The sequence below is a fragment of the Argentina silus genome (assembly GCF_951799395.1).
Source record: "Argentina silus genome assembly, chromosome: Y".
In the NCBI taxonomy this organism is placed as follows: Eukaryota; Metazoa; Chordata; class Actinopteri; order Argentiniformes; family Argentinidae; genus Argentina; species Argentina silus.
The window spans coordinates 44891673-44907769 of record NC_139654.1 but is presented as its reverse complement, the minus strand read 5'-3'; the positions used below and the strand labels follow the sequence as shown (position 1 = coordinate 44907769).

General features: G+C 40.5%; 1 pseudogene across 1 annotated transcript in view; it reads right to left on the bottom strand.

Annotated features, from left to right (window-relative positions):
* LOC310824147 (cytochrome P450 3A19-like) overlaps positions 1-16097 on the bottom strand; it is a 64685-nt pseudogene that overhangs the window by 12359 nt on the left and 36229 nt on the right. The window contains exons 2-4 of the transcript in view: positions 9009-9169; positions 4060-4279; positions 3694-3856 (exon numbers count right to left, since the gene is read on the bottom strand). The product of the transcript in view is annotated as a cytochrome P450 3A19-like (transcript). The remainder of the gene's footprint in view (positions 1-3693; positions 3857-4059; positions 4280-9008; positions 9170-16097) is intronic.

Genomic DNA, 16097 nt, shown 5'->3' with positions numbered 1-16097 from the left:
GTGGCCAACAGGTCAAATATCAGTGGCCATATAATGGGCACATTTTATTAACTGGAATCGGCCTGGTACAGGTAGGAGCCTATAGGCTAATAAGCAGAAGACCTCGGCAAAATTAAAATAGCCCTAATTCAATTCATGCATTTAGGTCTCTCATAATAATAATAAAAAATATATTTGATTTGGAATGTGTTTTTCATTTGTAGCCGACAATTTCAAAGCCTGTGCAGTTGAGTGCAATAGACACACAAACAAAACCACAAACAAAACACTAACAACAACAAGAGGACAGGACCTAAAGGAAGGCCTTTCTAAAGATGTGAGTTTTTAGGCATATAGAAATATCCAACGCTGAATTCGACTTAATGGGAATATCATCTCCTAGTGACAGATATCTCTCAGTGACATTTTTACGCGTCCCTTGTCCAAATGCTGTAAAGGTAGTCGGCCTATGCCGTCTCAAGTATTTACAAATACAAGTGTTATAAAACTATACTATATGTCAACTATACTACATCTCTGGCCTACATTAGCCTACCTCAGTCAGTAGGCTGTGTATAAGCGCCGAATCTTCCGGTTATAATCTCTTTATATCTCACTCTGGTAATACTGATTGCACAGGTTCAGGTTGCGTCTTAGCTCGTTATGCCACTGAACTAAAAGTTCAAGAACTTTGTGTATTATTGCAGAACATTCTCAATTCTGTGTACATATCAACGTCATAATGATACCAATGGCAACGCATTTTGGGTGGAATCCTAACTCCAAATCCGCGCGCGTAAATCTTGCATTCATGTCAATGGGAAATTGATTCGATTTACACGCGGATCGGATTCCACTGCAATACACATTTAAGTTTAAGTTCATTTGAATTTATAGTGCATTTTACCCACAATATACGGCTTACACAAAAGTAGCCTACAAGACAAATACAACATTTGAAAAAACATATTGCATAGAATCAAATTTGGGGATATACAGGGTTTTTTTCTTTATAAAGTACATTACAAACATAAAGTCTCATAAAGTACATTCCAAATACGAAACAATTATTAGTCATATTTTTTATTAGTAATAATAATAAGTATTTTATATTTAATACAAAATAGATTAAATGGTGAAATTGGTGTGTATAAATATATAAAACTTGACTCATAATCCGTATAGTTTTTGGAGTAATTACTAATTACTAGTAATTACTAGTGTGTGCGGACTGCGCTCCCTGTCCCGTCTTTCTGCTGTGGGGCAGCGGAGCACTCTTGCCCCATCGTTGCGAGGGGAACAACGTGAGCGTGTTTGGCGTAAGCAGGAAAAACCTCACGCAAATTATATTGGGTATGAATTCTGCCTAGCAACAGGTGGCCAAAAACTATTAAACGCTAATGTCGTTAACGTGGTCTGACATGACAGGAAATAATCATAAAGCAATTCAGTTCATCTACTGTACGTCTATCGCTAATGCTAGCTAGCTAAAGTTTTCACAATGAATCGTGTAGATTATTTGTTGACCATGCGGTTTAGTACATTGCCTTTGGAAGAGAAGTTGGAGATAAAACGTTTAGGGCCAACAGGAATGGTTTGACAAAAAGAGATGGCTAACCGCTACCACCTCGAAACATGCGCTGTTCTGTTTCCCATGTATGATTTTTGGTGGAGACTATTTGGGCATCGGCTGGATTCAAAGACATTATACATCTGTCAGAACAGAACAGACACCAGCGACTGAACGGCCTTGACATGATTTCCATTGAAAATGCATTGATCCAGGGACAGATGGATTTCAACAGTAAAGTCATCGAGAGGTTTGCTGAAGCAACGAACCGCCGCGCTACTTTCCTATTCAAGTGAGCAGGTCTGTTTGGACATGTATGACAAATGGACAATGCGCCGTTCACTGTAGACTATATTGCTTTTGTTTTGTAGTCATTTTAAACGTTATACTACCTGTGATATAAAGTGGAGGACTAAATGTTACGTATAGGCCTAATATCTAGACAGTTGATGGGCACACTTGTTACTTGTCGCTTTCAGAACCCTGGACTGGGCTCGGGCTGTATATTCATATAGTTCCGTTAATTAGCCTAGCCTACTTTCCGTGATTTAATGTGACTTTTGTAGTGTGTTATAGCCTCTGCACTGATGATATTTATTTCACATTTAAAATAATACAATTGATAAAACCTGATTAAACTTTCCTACAAGTTAACGATGTGCCGAATGCTTGTATTTTGATTAAACATGCAAGTTATTGAAGACACGTGTCTGTCTCATCTTTTTACTTTGTTGCAGTATAGGCGTTCTGTGTCGCGCTGAAGCGTATGAAGTGTATTCAGTTATGGGGTTTACTGTACATACTTTTTCTCTGCACTGTTCCTGCTGCAGAGGATGCGTAAACGATTTTCCCATGTTGTTTTTTGGTTGTGGTCTGTGTTTATACATTTAGGCTATTAGTTGTATCCTACTTTTCAGTTTTACAAGTCAAATCTTATGACAGATGAGATGGCACTTCAACCGATAAAATGCAGGTACATTTTGACTACTGCTGCACTACGATACCCATAGATAGACCCAATACATTGGTAACTGCACTACTTATACAGCTCATATACTGCTTATACTGTTCATACTGCATTCTATATTTATTCTGCTTATAATGTTACTGTTAATACATATATTGCTTATACTGCACTACTTATACTGCTCATATACTGCTTATACTGCTCATATACTGCTTATACTGCACTACTTATACTGCTCATATATTGCTTATACTGCTCTACCTGTATATATTGTTCACATTGCACTTTTCTGCTTTTTTGCACTTCTGGTTAGACGCTAACTGCATTTCGTTGTCTCTGTACTTGTACTCTGCACAATGACAATAAAGTTGAATCTAATCTAACACCTATTTATTGTCATGTTTTGATGGCATGTTGTTCATTCTCATGTTATGATTTAGTTTGTGATTATACACACGTTTTTAGCGTGATGATAGAGACCCACTACCAGACGAGTACAAAACATGCACAAGTCACATGCAAATCCCTGCCCTGCAGACGACAGACAACAACTGTCTCTGTACAACTAGTCCTGGACCTCCACTAATAGACAGATACAAAGAGAGCAGCATACAGTAGCAGCAGAGCCCAGAGGCAAGGCGAGGCAAGGCAAGGCAAGGCAAGTTTATTTATATAGCACATTTCATACACAGAGGCAATTCAAAGTGCTTTACGTAAAATAGATAAAAAGGAAACAGCATGAATTTTTTTTTTGAATAAAAACGCATAAAAGACATAAAAAAAGAAGGGAGTTTTGCAGAAATACAAATAGCTTTTTTTTAAATCTCACACTTCCATCATTTAGTAGGTAGCCTATACTGAGGATGATTGGCGCCTAGTACTGAAAAATGCAATCTGGGAAATTAAATGGGGAGTACATACTCATGCAGTACTCAAGTACAGAATTGTAGTATGGGGGTTCAAACCCGGGTCTCCCATGTGGAAGACACAAACGCTACTATTAAGCCAAGAGGACATCCTCAAGGTCTGAGGGCGACACTTCAGTTTACATGTCTCAGGCAGGGCTACCTCATCACCCGAGTGTGATTCCAAAATCACCTCTGCTACATATAGAAACGCAACAAAGTCATAGGTACAAAATTATATTTACAATCATTGTATCATTATTTTGTCTCACCTCTGTCTCTTTGAAGACGGTGAAGTTGAACCTCTGTAGAATCTCCACCATCGCCAGTTTCATCAATACTAGAGTGAATCGCATCCCGATACAGTTCCGTGGGCCCAACCCGAACGGCATGTAGGTGTATGGGTCGATGCTCTCCTTGTTCTCCTTACTGAACCTACACACGGAGAGTTCAGAGGAGGAGGGGTTAAAGAACATATCAATTAAATCACAGTAATATGATGGTTATACATGGTTGAAGAAACCTGTTTGTGTTTGGTCGTCGCATTTAGGTTTGTTTTATGGTTGTTTGTGGAACACTGCTCTTATCGTTGCTGTTGTGATTGATATTGTGGTTGTGGTTAAGATGTGGCCCATTACCTCTCTGGTTTGAACTCCTCTGGGTCTTCCCACACATCGGGGTCACGGTGCAAGGTCCAGATGGGTATCATGACGACCATACCCTTGGGGATGGTGATGCCGCAGATCTCAACAGATTTCTTGGCGACTCTTTCAAGTCGATGGAGTACGACCTGAGAGACTCGTTGATCACGCTGTCTAGATAGTCCATCTGCATCAGAGCCTCGTACTGGATAGGAGCCTGCACAGGGATATTACACTCACATGAGCACTAGTGATTGGTCGTTCACGTAGCCGTAGCCCAGAACTAACTCTTTTTCGTCGCAAATCTGAAGAGCTGTTAGTTTTTTGTGTTTTTTTGGGGGGAAATGAACACAGTACTATACTTATTCTAATCTGCATAGCCTAATTTCATGACACCCGCATACAGAACGCCATTACTTTCAATGTACATGTGTAATAGTGTCTTGCTTTTTTGTTATACATGAATAAACAAAAAAATCGCTAAATAATGTTATCTTGATAGTTAGAAGAAAATACATTTAGATTCCACTGAACAATGTAAATGATAGATGTACACAAGGATCAATCAGAAGTCAAAATGCCACTAAACTGGGCTGCTTTTAGTGGATTGACTGCTTGGAATACTGAATGTGCTATAGTCTATTATTTCCTATCACAGTCGACAGACTACAAGAAAACTGTCAGGTGGTTCAAATGTGAATAACTTGGTATCCATTCCATTAACTGTGGCCGGGCAGCACCGAACAGCCCAGAGAACATTACCATGGTGCTTTTGAATATTAGGTCCCTATCTGGCAAAACCTTTATTGATCTTATCTCAGAGCGAAAGCTGCACTGTAATGTTTTTATCTGAAACCTGGCTAAACATGAATGCATGTCAGTCTATTAGAAGTGGGGAAAAATATATTTTCACTCTATTATTTATCTAGCCATGTCGCTGAGCAGATGAGAATTTCATGATGAATATGAATATGAATAGTACACCATCAACAGCTTCCTCCTGTGATAATGATTTAGCAACCAGCTTCAACACCAAACTAAGGGCAACTATCGACTCTGTAGCACCAGTCAAACTGAAAAAGGCTGTGGCCAAATTTAAAAGAATTTGCAGAAAGTCTGAGCGGACAAAAACTGCAGGTCCACCTTGATATTCTTCGAGAGCATCTTTCTGCTTTTAATAAGGCAATAAAAAAACGCCAAGACAGACGGGATCATTTCTCAAAATTGATAATGAATCATAACAACTCAAACAGTGCTCTTTTCAACGATTGACAGCCTTATAAATCCCGCCCACAAGACACCTGGTGATCTGCTCTCCACCTACAAATGTGAGGAATTTGCAACATACTTCTGAGATAAGAGAACCAATATTAGGTGAGGAGGATCACTCAGGCAAGACCTGAAGATGTGTTTGATGACTTGTTACCCCACCTTCCACCACATGGAAGCACTATGAACTCTTTTGCAGTGGTCATACAGAAATGCTCAGCAAAGTGGGGGTCTGTTCATCTGCACCTAAAACTACCATGGTGAAACCCCTCCTGAAGAAAAGTAACTTAGACTCTTCAGTCCTTAGCGATTTTAGGCCAATCTCCAACCTTCCCTTTTTAAGCAAAAAAATAATAATTCTTGAAAAAAAGGTGTTCAAACTGTTAAATAATCTCCTTATTCCCATTTGACATGTTCCAATCTGGCTTTTGTGCCGATCATAGCACTGAGATAGCACTATGTTGTTAAGTTATTAACTAGGTTCTTAATGACCTTAGAATTAATTAATTAATGCTGATGCCAAAATGCTCTTTGTCCTTGTCCTGCTGGACCTGAGTGCAGCTTTTGATACTGTGGACCATGATATCCTTATTGATAGACTTGAGAAGTGGGTTGGCCTCTCTGGTCCAGTTCTTAACTGGCCATTTTGTTTCCCATTGGTGACCACACCTGTGGGGTTCCTCAAAGTTGAATTTTAGGGCCTGTACTCCTCGTCAGTGTCATCAGGAAGCACAATATTAATTACTGCAGTTACGAAGATGACACCCAGCTGTACATTTCTGTATCACCCAACAATTTCAGTTTGATTGATTTCCTGGTGAAATATGGATGTCACAGAACTTCATACAGCTCAACCAAGATAAGACAGAGGTACTAGTCATTCGAGCAAAAGCCGAAAGAGAGAAACTGTCTGCACACTTAAAGACACTACTTACAGTAACACTAAGCACCAGGCAAAAAAACAAGGTGTCACCATTGACTCAGATCTTAATTTTGAAACCCATATCAAGAATGTGACTAAAACATATTTGTATCACTTAAAGAAGAGTAAGTAAGTTTGTCGGAAATCTGCCATCGTGGAGAAATTCTGTCTGAAGTTGTCCAAACAACAACATCCTCCCTAATAATAATATATCCCCCCGAAATGAACTTGCAGTGTTGGACATTAGCTGTTGTGTTTCTGCATGCGCACACGATTGGGAGAGGCAGCCACCAGAGAAAGGTCAGTCTACTCCCCTAGAACACCCCTGGCACTCACAACATGTTTACAGTCATGAGAAAAAATTAGGACACCCTATGAAAACCTTTGTCTTCTTCAACATATTCAAACATATGGACATTTGATATTCATTTGAACAATATTGAAAAATTGAGGTAATATAACTAAACAAATACAACTAAAACAAATTATTAAAAAAATTATTGGTAAAATGTAATTAATAGAAATGCAATCTTCTTGTGAGGAAAAAGTTAGGACACCCCCACATTTAGTTCCACTTAAAATGCCTAAAATTATAATAAAGAGCACCACATCAGGTGCAAATGATTAGAACAGCGTTACAGAGGATTTTGGAGGAGCCTGTCCTATTTAAACCTCAGATATTTAGTTTGGTTTGCTCTTGATTGTTGAAGTGAGTTGCATCACCATGGCGAGATCAAAAGAGCTCTCTGAGGCCTTCAGAAGAAAAATTGTAGATGCATATGAGTCTGGGAAGGGATATAAAAAGATCTCCAAACTATTCGAAATTGGCCATTCCACTGTCCGGAAAATAATTTACAAGTGGAGAACATTTAAAACCACCACCAACATGGCCAGGTCAGGCCGCCCAAGCAAGTTCAGCCTAAGAGCTGACCGAAAGATGCTTAAAGAAGTCTCCAACAATCCCAGAATGTCATCACGAGACCTACAGGTATCTCTTGCCACAATTGATGTCAAAGTACATGCATCCACCATAAGAAAGAGACTGAACAAGTTTGCATTACATGGGAGGTGTGCAAGGAGGAAACCCCTGCTGTCAAAAAAAAACATCAGGGCAAGACTAAAGTTTGCCAGAGAACACCTAGAGAAAGACCAGAACTTCTGGAACAATGTGCTTTGGGCAGATGAATCCAAAGTTGAACTATTTGGGCACAGTAAGAGTAGACATGTTTGGCACAAAACCAAGACAGCATTTGAGAACAAGAACCTCATACCAACTGTGAAGCATGGGGGTGGAAATGTCATGGTTTGGGGCTGCTTTTCTGCAGCAGGGCCTGGTCAGCTCACCATCATAGAATCCACTATGAATTTTGTATTGTATCAGAGGGTGCTTGAGGAAAATGTGAGACCATCTGTTCGAAAGTTGAAGCTGAAGCAGATGTGGACCATGCAACATGACAATGACCCAAAACATTCCAGTAAATCTACCAAGGAATGGCTCAAGAAAAATAAATTGAGAGTTCTGGAATGGTCAAGTCAAAGCCCGGATCTTAATCTTATTGAGATGCTGTGGATTGATTTGAAACTGGCTGTGCATGCAAGACACCCCTCGAACATCACACAGCTGAAAGAATTCTGCAAGGAGGAGTGGGAAAAACTTTCTCCCAATTGATGTCAGAGACCTGTAGACAGTTATAAGAAACGTCTAATTGAGGTTATTTCAGCCAAGGGGGGCAATACTAGCTATTAGGGCATAGGGTGTCCTAACTTTTTCCTCAGTAGGAATTGGCATTATTGTTAATTTTTCGTTAAATAAATGATTACAAAGTTACATTTTCATAGTTTTTTGTTCAATTACATCCCCTTTATCTATAGACATTGTTAGAAAGAAGATAACATATTGATATGTCCATATTTTTAAGAGAATAACTTAATATTTTGGGGGGTGTCCTAACTTTTTCTCATGACTGTATATGCAAACCGAATGTCAGGTAGGACACTGCATTTTAAAAAGCGTGTTTTCCGAACCAAAACAGCGTTCGTAAATGAAATATTTATTCATAAGGGATTTATTATAAGGGATCTTGTTCCCTGATCGCTACCGATTAAAGATAGTCACTACAACCGTTAGGAAGCTTTTAGAAAGCTTGAATATTACATGGACCTTTACAGAACACAGCTGTAAAGGTGCAACCTTTCCTCTCCCAGGCTGACACTGAGAGACGAATGCATGCTTGTGTTACTAGCAGCCTTGATTACTGTAACACTCTCCTGTCTGGTCGACCAAAGAAAGCTCTTGGCAAATGATACAAAATGCAGCAGCACGTGTCAGATGGAGAGCACATATCACACAAGTCTCTGCACTGATTACCTGTTAGTTTTATAATTTATTTTAAGATAATTGTATTAGTTTAGAAATCACTCTATGGTCATGCACACCACTGCATGTCAGACATGCTTTTAAGGTATATACCCTGTAGATCCCTCAGGTCCTCAGGTACTGGCCTTTTAACTATTCTGAAGATTCCAACAACACCTATCTACTTCCTGTTTCAAATGAATAATACTGGGCAGAGGTCTGCACAGGGATGCTACAGACACATTAGCACACTGCAAAATACTGTCACCTATCTAACCATCTGTAGAAGTCTGCAGTGCACAGGGGTTACACACTCATCAGTACCCTCTAAAACACTGTCACTATCATATTTCCTGTTCCACATGAATAGTACTATATAGGAGTCTGCAGAGGGGTTACCTTGTTGGGAAACACAGTGTGTATCTCCTCCTGCAGCTTGGTCATGATGTGAGGGTTGGTTGCCAGATTGTAGGCCAGGAAGGACAGAGAGCTACTGGTGGTCTCATAGCCAGCAAAGATGAACATCATTGCCTGGGACAAGATCTCATGGTCACTCAATCCTATGATGATGGAGAGAGGGGGAGAATGAGAGGGAGGAGAGGGAGAGTGGGAGAAATGGGGTGGTAGGTGTGAGAAAGGGACGAAGTAGAGTATTTCCACGGTGTGTTTGTAGGTATAGGTGTTTGAGGCAGGTACTGTATGTGTGTGTGTTAGATGCTAGTATACAGTGTGTATGTGTGTGTGTGTGTGTGTGTGTGTGTGTGTGTGTGTGTGTGTGTGTGTGTGTGTGTGTGTGTGTGTGTGTGTGTGTGTTTAAGGCAGGCACCTTTACTCTGCTCCTCTCCCTTTTAGTTGCTGTCTTTCTGTGAGTCTATCATCAGCTGCAGGAAATCTACCCGACTCTGGAAGCAGGCTTACGTCAGATCAAAATCACATGAGAACTACCAGATGCTACCAAATCTCTACAATTGTATTACACAATACTGGCTGAAGATCGTATATTTGATCAGTTATATTTACATACCTTCCTGGTGCTAGCCACGCGATTGGACTTGATCTTCTGAAAGACAGCGTAGAAGAAATCTGTGACCGAGGCAGGGAATAGGGATACCTCCATGTTTGCCATAACAGGACCCATGAAGGGGAAGAATGCTGGACGGACAGGAAATGCCACGGTTACAAACAGGAACAGGAAATACCATGATACGTGACTCCAATCCTATTCAATGCACAGCCCTGTCCAGAAACAACTCCTAGGCTCTATCCCTAGACACTTCTGTATCCAATCCACTCAGATCTCCAAGTGTCCAGCATTTAGGAACTAGAGGTTGGTTCTGGACAGGGCCCATGTGTTTGTCAAATGAGTAGAGCGCAAACCATTGGCAGTGTGGTTTATGTCAGTCTAATCAATAAAATCGATAGCTTCATTTATTAAGCACAAAATGACTGAAAGCTATATGTGGGCAGTTGTACCGACTGTGAGGAACAGTGGGCTGAAGATGTCAAACTTGAGCATTTTCTTGATGTTGGTCACAAAGGGGTCGGAGGGGTTGTTGAGGGAGTCGATGTCGACACTGAATGAAGTACTGACGACCACATCCATACTGTATGGTCCAAAGAACCTGCAACACAACCACACAATCTCTGACCACCAGAATCACAACCACAAAATTAAAGGGGGAGTTCACTGAAATTACAAATTCACCTTATCGTCTCGGAGATAAATACTCACTCCTTTAGTTCAATGGGCTCATCGTTATCAGCCGTCTTCTTCAGATTGCTGACCAAATTACCAGAGTGCTGCTTCATGATCCTGAGCATCTGAGTTGGGAAGGATACATGGAAAAATATCATGATTGATACGTGGATTAATATGTGCAAAACATATATTAATATCATGTTTGAAACAGGAATTATTTTAATGTTTATATAGCCTGAGAATATACATCCATACAGGATACATTATGTATATAGTCAAAAGATAAGTGACTCCAAAGATGAACTATTATTCTATACTCTGTCATCTGACCACTGAACTTATCGAAGATAAGATCAAATATACTTTATTGTCCCGGATGAAAATTTGTCTTGGATTAATTAATTAAAGTTGTTGCTTCACACAACAACAAACAACAATGAATACACACTATACACATACTACAAATCACACACACACTCTCACACACACACACACACACACACACACACGCGCGCGCGCGTCAGAGTTGTCAGTCATTCATTTATTTGTGTTGTATAAAGGAATGAATGAAAGAAGGAGAGGAGAGATGGGACTGTACCTCTTTGATCCGCCCACTGGTGAAGGAGGGAGACAGGACACTGCGGATCCGTCTCCATGCATCATCCTCAGCGATAAACACGGCGTCATACAGAGGCCTGTTGAGATAGATATTCTAGAAAAATAATAATAATTATAAACTGCAAGATTAACCTACTATTAATAATGCTATAATAACAATGATATTATCTATTTAAGGAGCCCTTATGTTTTTTTCCCCATACAACAACTTCAATTTAGCGTATTACCCTCCTGTTAGTGAAAAGGGAGTTGCATTCCTTGATGAGGATGGTTTTGATCATGGCTGTGTCCATGATACACAGGATGGGCTGACGGCCATCATAGATCCTACAGACCAGCAAAAACAAAGATAGCCTCAATTCTTCGTGGCATTGATTCCACAAGATGTTGGAAACATTCCTTTGAGATTCTGGTCCATGATGACATGATTGCATCACTCAATTCCTGCAGATTTTTCAGGTTCACTTTCAAGATGTGAATCTCCCGTTCTACCACATCCCAAAGGTGTTCTATTGGATTCAGATCCTGGGAAGGCCACTGAAGAACACTGAACTCATTGTCATGTTCATGAAACCAGTTTAAGACAACTTTTGCTTTGTGACATTATCATGCTGACATTATCATACTGGAAGTAGCCATTAGAAGATGGGTCAATTGTGGCCATGAAGGGATGCACATGGTCAGCAACAATACTCAAATAGGCTGTGGCATTCAAGCGAATATACCGTAGATAGAGACAGACAGACCCATCACAGATCCTGCACTCTTAGAAAAAAAGTGCTACCTAGAACCAAAAAGGGTTCTTCTTCCACTCTCCCTTTGAAGAAACCTTTTGGGTTCCATGTAGAACCCTTTTCCACAGAAGGTTATACAGTACCGTGCGAAAGTAATGGGACAGTGAAGCATTTTTTCTTCTTTTTGGAGTTGAAATGAGAACGTAGAGATTCTCATCTTTTATTTGATGTTATTTGTGTACATATTGGTTTATCATTCAGAAATTACAACACTTTTATGCATAATCCCCCTATTTCAGGCTACACAAAAGTGATGGGACAATTGGCTTGACAGGTGTGTTCGTCAGGTGTGTTCCGTCACATAATTTGTGCAGTCTGCTATTGGTGTCTTGTCAACATGAGGACCAAAGAGATGTTATTGAAAGTCAGGGAAGCCATTATGATGCTGAAATATCAGAAAAAAATGAAACATTAAAACCTTAAACCTACCAACATCAACAGTTTGGAACTTCATTAAAAGGAAAGAAAGCACTGGTGAGCTAAGAAATCGCAAATGGCAAGGAAGACTTCCAGTGGATAACCAAAGAATGCTCACCATAATAAAAAAACAAAAAAACAACAACAACTGCCCCATAGATTAGGAACACTCTCCAGGAGGTAGGCGTCAATGAGTCAGAGACTACCATCCGCAGAAGACTTCACCAGCAGAACTACAGAGGCTACACTGCAAGGTGCAAACCACTACTCAGCCACAAAAACAGGCTGGCCAGGTTACGGTTTGCTAAAAAGTACCTAAAAGAGCCTGCAGAGTTCTGGAAAAACATGTACCGGAGAAAGTGTGGAGAAAAAAAGGAACTGCCCAATATTCACAGCATACCACATCATCTGTGAAATATGGGGGAGGGGGTGTTATGCCTTGGGCATGTATGGCTTCCACTGGAACTGGCTCACGTCTCCTTTGATGAGGATGAATTCGGAAGTGTTCAGAAACATCTTGTCAGTCCAAGTACAAGTTAATTGCTCCAAACTCATTGGACGGCATTTCACCATACAGCAGGACAATGACCCAAAACATACTGCCATAGCAACTAGGAAATTATTCAGGGCCAAAAAGTGAATCCTATAGAATCCTATAGAACATGCATTTAATTTGCTGAAGAGGAGGACAAAACATCCTAAAAAAACAAACAACAATCGCTACAATATAGGTCTGGCAGAGCATTACCAGAGAAGATACCCAGCGTCTGGTTGGGTCAATGGGTCACAGACTTTTGCACTTTTGCATACAAAGGATTGGGGACCAAATACTAAACATGAGTGCTTAATTTGGACATTTGCATAATGCAAAAGAAGAAAAAATGCTTGTCCCATTACTTACGCAGGGCACTGCAAATGGAACCCATAAGAGTTATTCAACCAAAGAATCCTTTTAGAACCCTTTTTTTCTTTATTTTTTTAATTACATTTTTGCCCTTTCAATGACATGGAGGGAAGACACAATCACTTCCGATTTGAATTCTGACGTGTCGTGGCTCCTCTTTATTCATGCAGTTTGAGACGTGCTCAGAGGCAATATAGGAGCCTCAACCAATGAGAATCCAGGATGTTGTCAAACATTGGCAACGCACAAGTTGTGTTTGGGACCATACTACAGAATACTTAAAAGCTTAAAACTTAAATCGCTCAATAACAGATTCAAATTATTAATGTGGAAGCATGAAATTGTTGCTTGGGCAGTGTACTTGCATCAAGACAGATCATTTGTCTTGGTGTATGAGACCATTTCGTCGGTTGGATCGTCTGTGTTTGTGAAAATCGCACAGTGTCCGCCTGGTTTAAGAGTGTATACTGTAGACACTGAGAGATATATATATCCATCATAGTTAACAATAACCAGGATCAGTTTAGCAGACTCACCCCCACAGATTCCCATATTTCTGGAATCAAAATTGGTGAAACCACCCTGGGAACAAAAAAACTAAACAAAAAAATAGCCAGTTCATAAATGCTTGTCATAAACCTGAATTATGGCTTAGTCTATGATGGCCCTTTTCCACTACAGACCGGCTCCCACTCCTCTCTTTTCGTTTTCGTTCAAAAGCTTTATTGCCCATTTTTCTGGGTAAAACAATTCATATTCAGCTCCCATGGCTTTCACCACAACAACACACATCATGGAAGAGTCTACAATGTTGTTGTTTATGGGCTTAATCTCTACAAACCTTCTTATATCCCATTATCGTCCCGAGGAAAGGGATGGGTTTAGGACCAGGAATGCCTAGTTTTTTTAATATTCCATATGGCCAGTATCCATACCTGGTCAGAACAAATATAAATCAACAATCTGACTTGAAACAAAAGCAAAACAATCAAGTCATAGGTATCATTGAAACTGTTAGATAACTGTAATTATCAATACTATCATTTGTATGTATTATCACAACTAACTAACTAACAAATAATATTTTTTATTAAAACTTCTTACACTACGATCAGAGTGATGAGTAAGGCAAGGAGAGTTCATGTCTCGGTGGAGAAGTACGGAAGGTAACCCATCTTTACAGGTTCAATCGCTTCTTCTGAGTAACCCCGGACACGTCTGCTGAAGTGATTATTTTATCCCGTCATGACACCTGTGTTTCAGATCATGAAACACAGGCGAAAGAGTATGTGAGAGGTGAAGTTGAAGCCATGGCTAGTGAATGATTGAAAGGGGATCCCTGCGCAGAGGGCAACACTCAGTGATGTTATTGTCGGCCTTTATCTTAACATCCTGCTAATAGTTGCTGCCTGTTTGATCCCTATCGGGTTTTAATAGTTTGCAGACCCATTGATTCAAGAAGGACTATGGGGCAAATATTTTTGGGCAAATATTTTCTTTCGAGTAATACTGAATTTTACATATTTGAACTCCTCTAAAAATGTGTTATGTTCTTTACATGTATGCACTTGTTTTATATCATTGGCTCCTAAAAACAGTATTTCAAAATACTAGTTCAAAACACATCACATATTACAGTAATGAAGCAACTGATTAACATGAATACAGTGCTCTTCATAAGTATTGGAAAGAGGAAGCATTTTCTGTTCTTTTAGCTCTACACTTGGATTTGAAATCAAACAAATATTATGGGGTCAAAGTAGAGATTCTCAACTTTAAAAAAACATTTGTAAACATACTCCCACTATTTCAGGGCTTCAAAAGTATCATATAATGTCCAAATAAAGTACTAATGTTTCGTATTAGGTCAACAATCTGCCTGAAGTCTGCGACCCCACCAGGCACTATCCACTATCCACTATCCACTATCCACTATCCACTCATCTTTAGAAAATCATTGACATTTCCACATGGTATTGTGTCATAGAGTAGCTTCCCTACAGCAATATTATCTTGACATTGGGATCCTTTGTCCAAACCATATTTCAGGGTGTATGTTTGGTTGCAGGGGCCCAGGCTGTGCTCTCTGACTGCTCCAACTGTAGTAGACCCTGCAGTGAGGAAGAGTTCAACATGCTGCAGTACCGTCAGCCAATCACACACAAGAACCAACAGATCGCCAAGACCTCCATTGCACCATGCACGCACGCACACACACACACACACACACACACACACACACACACACACACACACACACACACACACACACACACACACACACAACACTGTCTCAACAGCCCCTTCCTTCACTCTCACTCTCTCTCTCTGTAGGTGGGTCAGGCTGCGTATTCAGCCTCTAAGGGGGGTATTGTTGGGATGACTCTACCCATCGCCCGAGACCTGGCACCCATGGACATCTGTGTGGTCACCATCGCACCCAGTCAGTAAACACACACACATACATACGCACTCTTTCACACACTCCTCCCCCCCCCCTTCCTCTCCATATCAGACAACCTCTCTCTCCCTCTCCTTAGGTTCTGTTCTCCACTCCTCTCCTGGCGGGTTAACCTGAGAAGGTGCGTTCATTCCTGGCCCGCCAAGTGCTCTTCCCCTCGCGCCTGGGAGACCCTGCAGAGTTTTCCCACCTGGTGACATCACTGGCTGAGAACCCCATGATCAATGGAGAGGTCATCAAACTGGATGGAGCTATCCGCATGCAGCCCTGAGAGAGAGTGAGTGTGTGTGTGTGTGTGTGTGTGTGTGTGTGTGTGTGTGTGTGTGTGTGTGTGTGTGTGTGTGTGTGTGTGTGTGTGTGTCTGTGTGTGATCCAAGGTATACCACTGTGACAGCTCCGATGTGTGTGTGCATGTGAGGTGTGTGTTCATGTCTGGTACTCCAAGCGCTGCTGTACTGTACGCTCCATGCAGTTTTGTTTTGTTTTGTAAACTGATCCAGTAATAAACTTCTAATGAGTCTGAGTCTCTCCTCCTCTGTGTCTGTGTAAAGTGAGGTCAGTAGGAGCTAATAGGACAAATGAAACAAGAATGAGC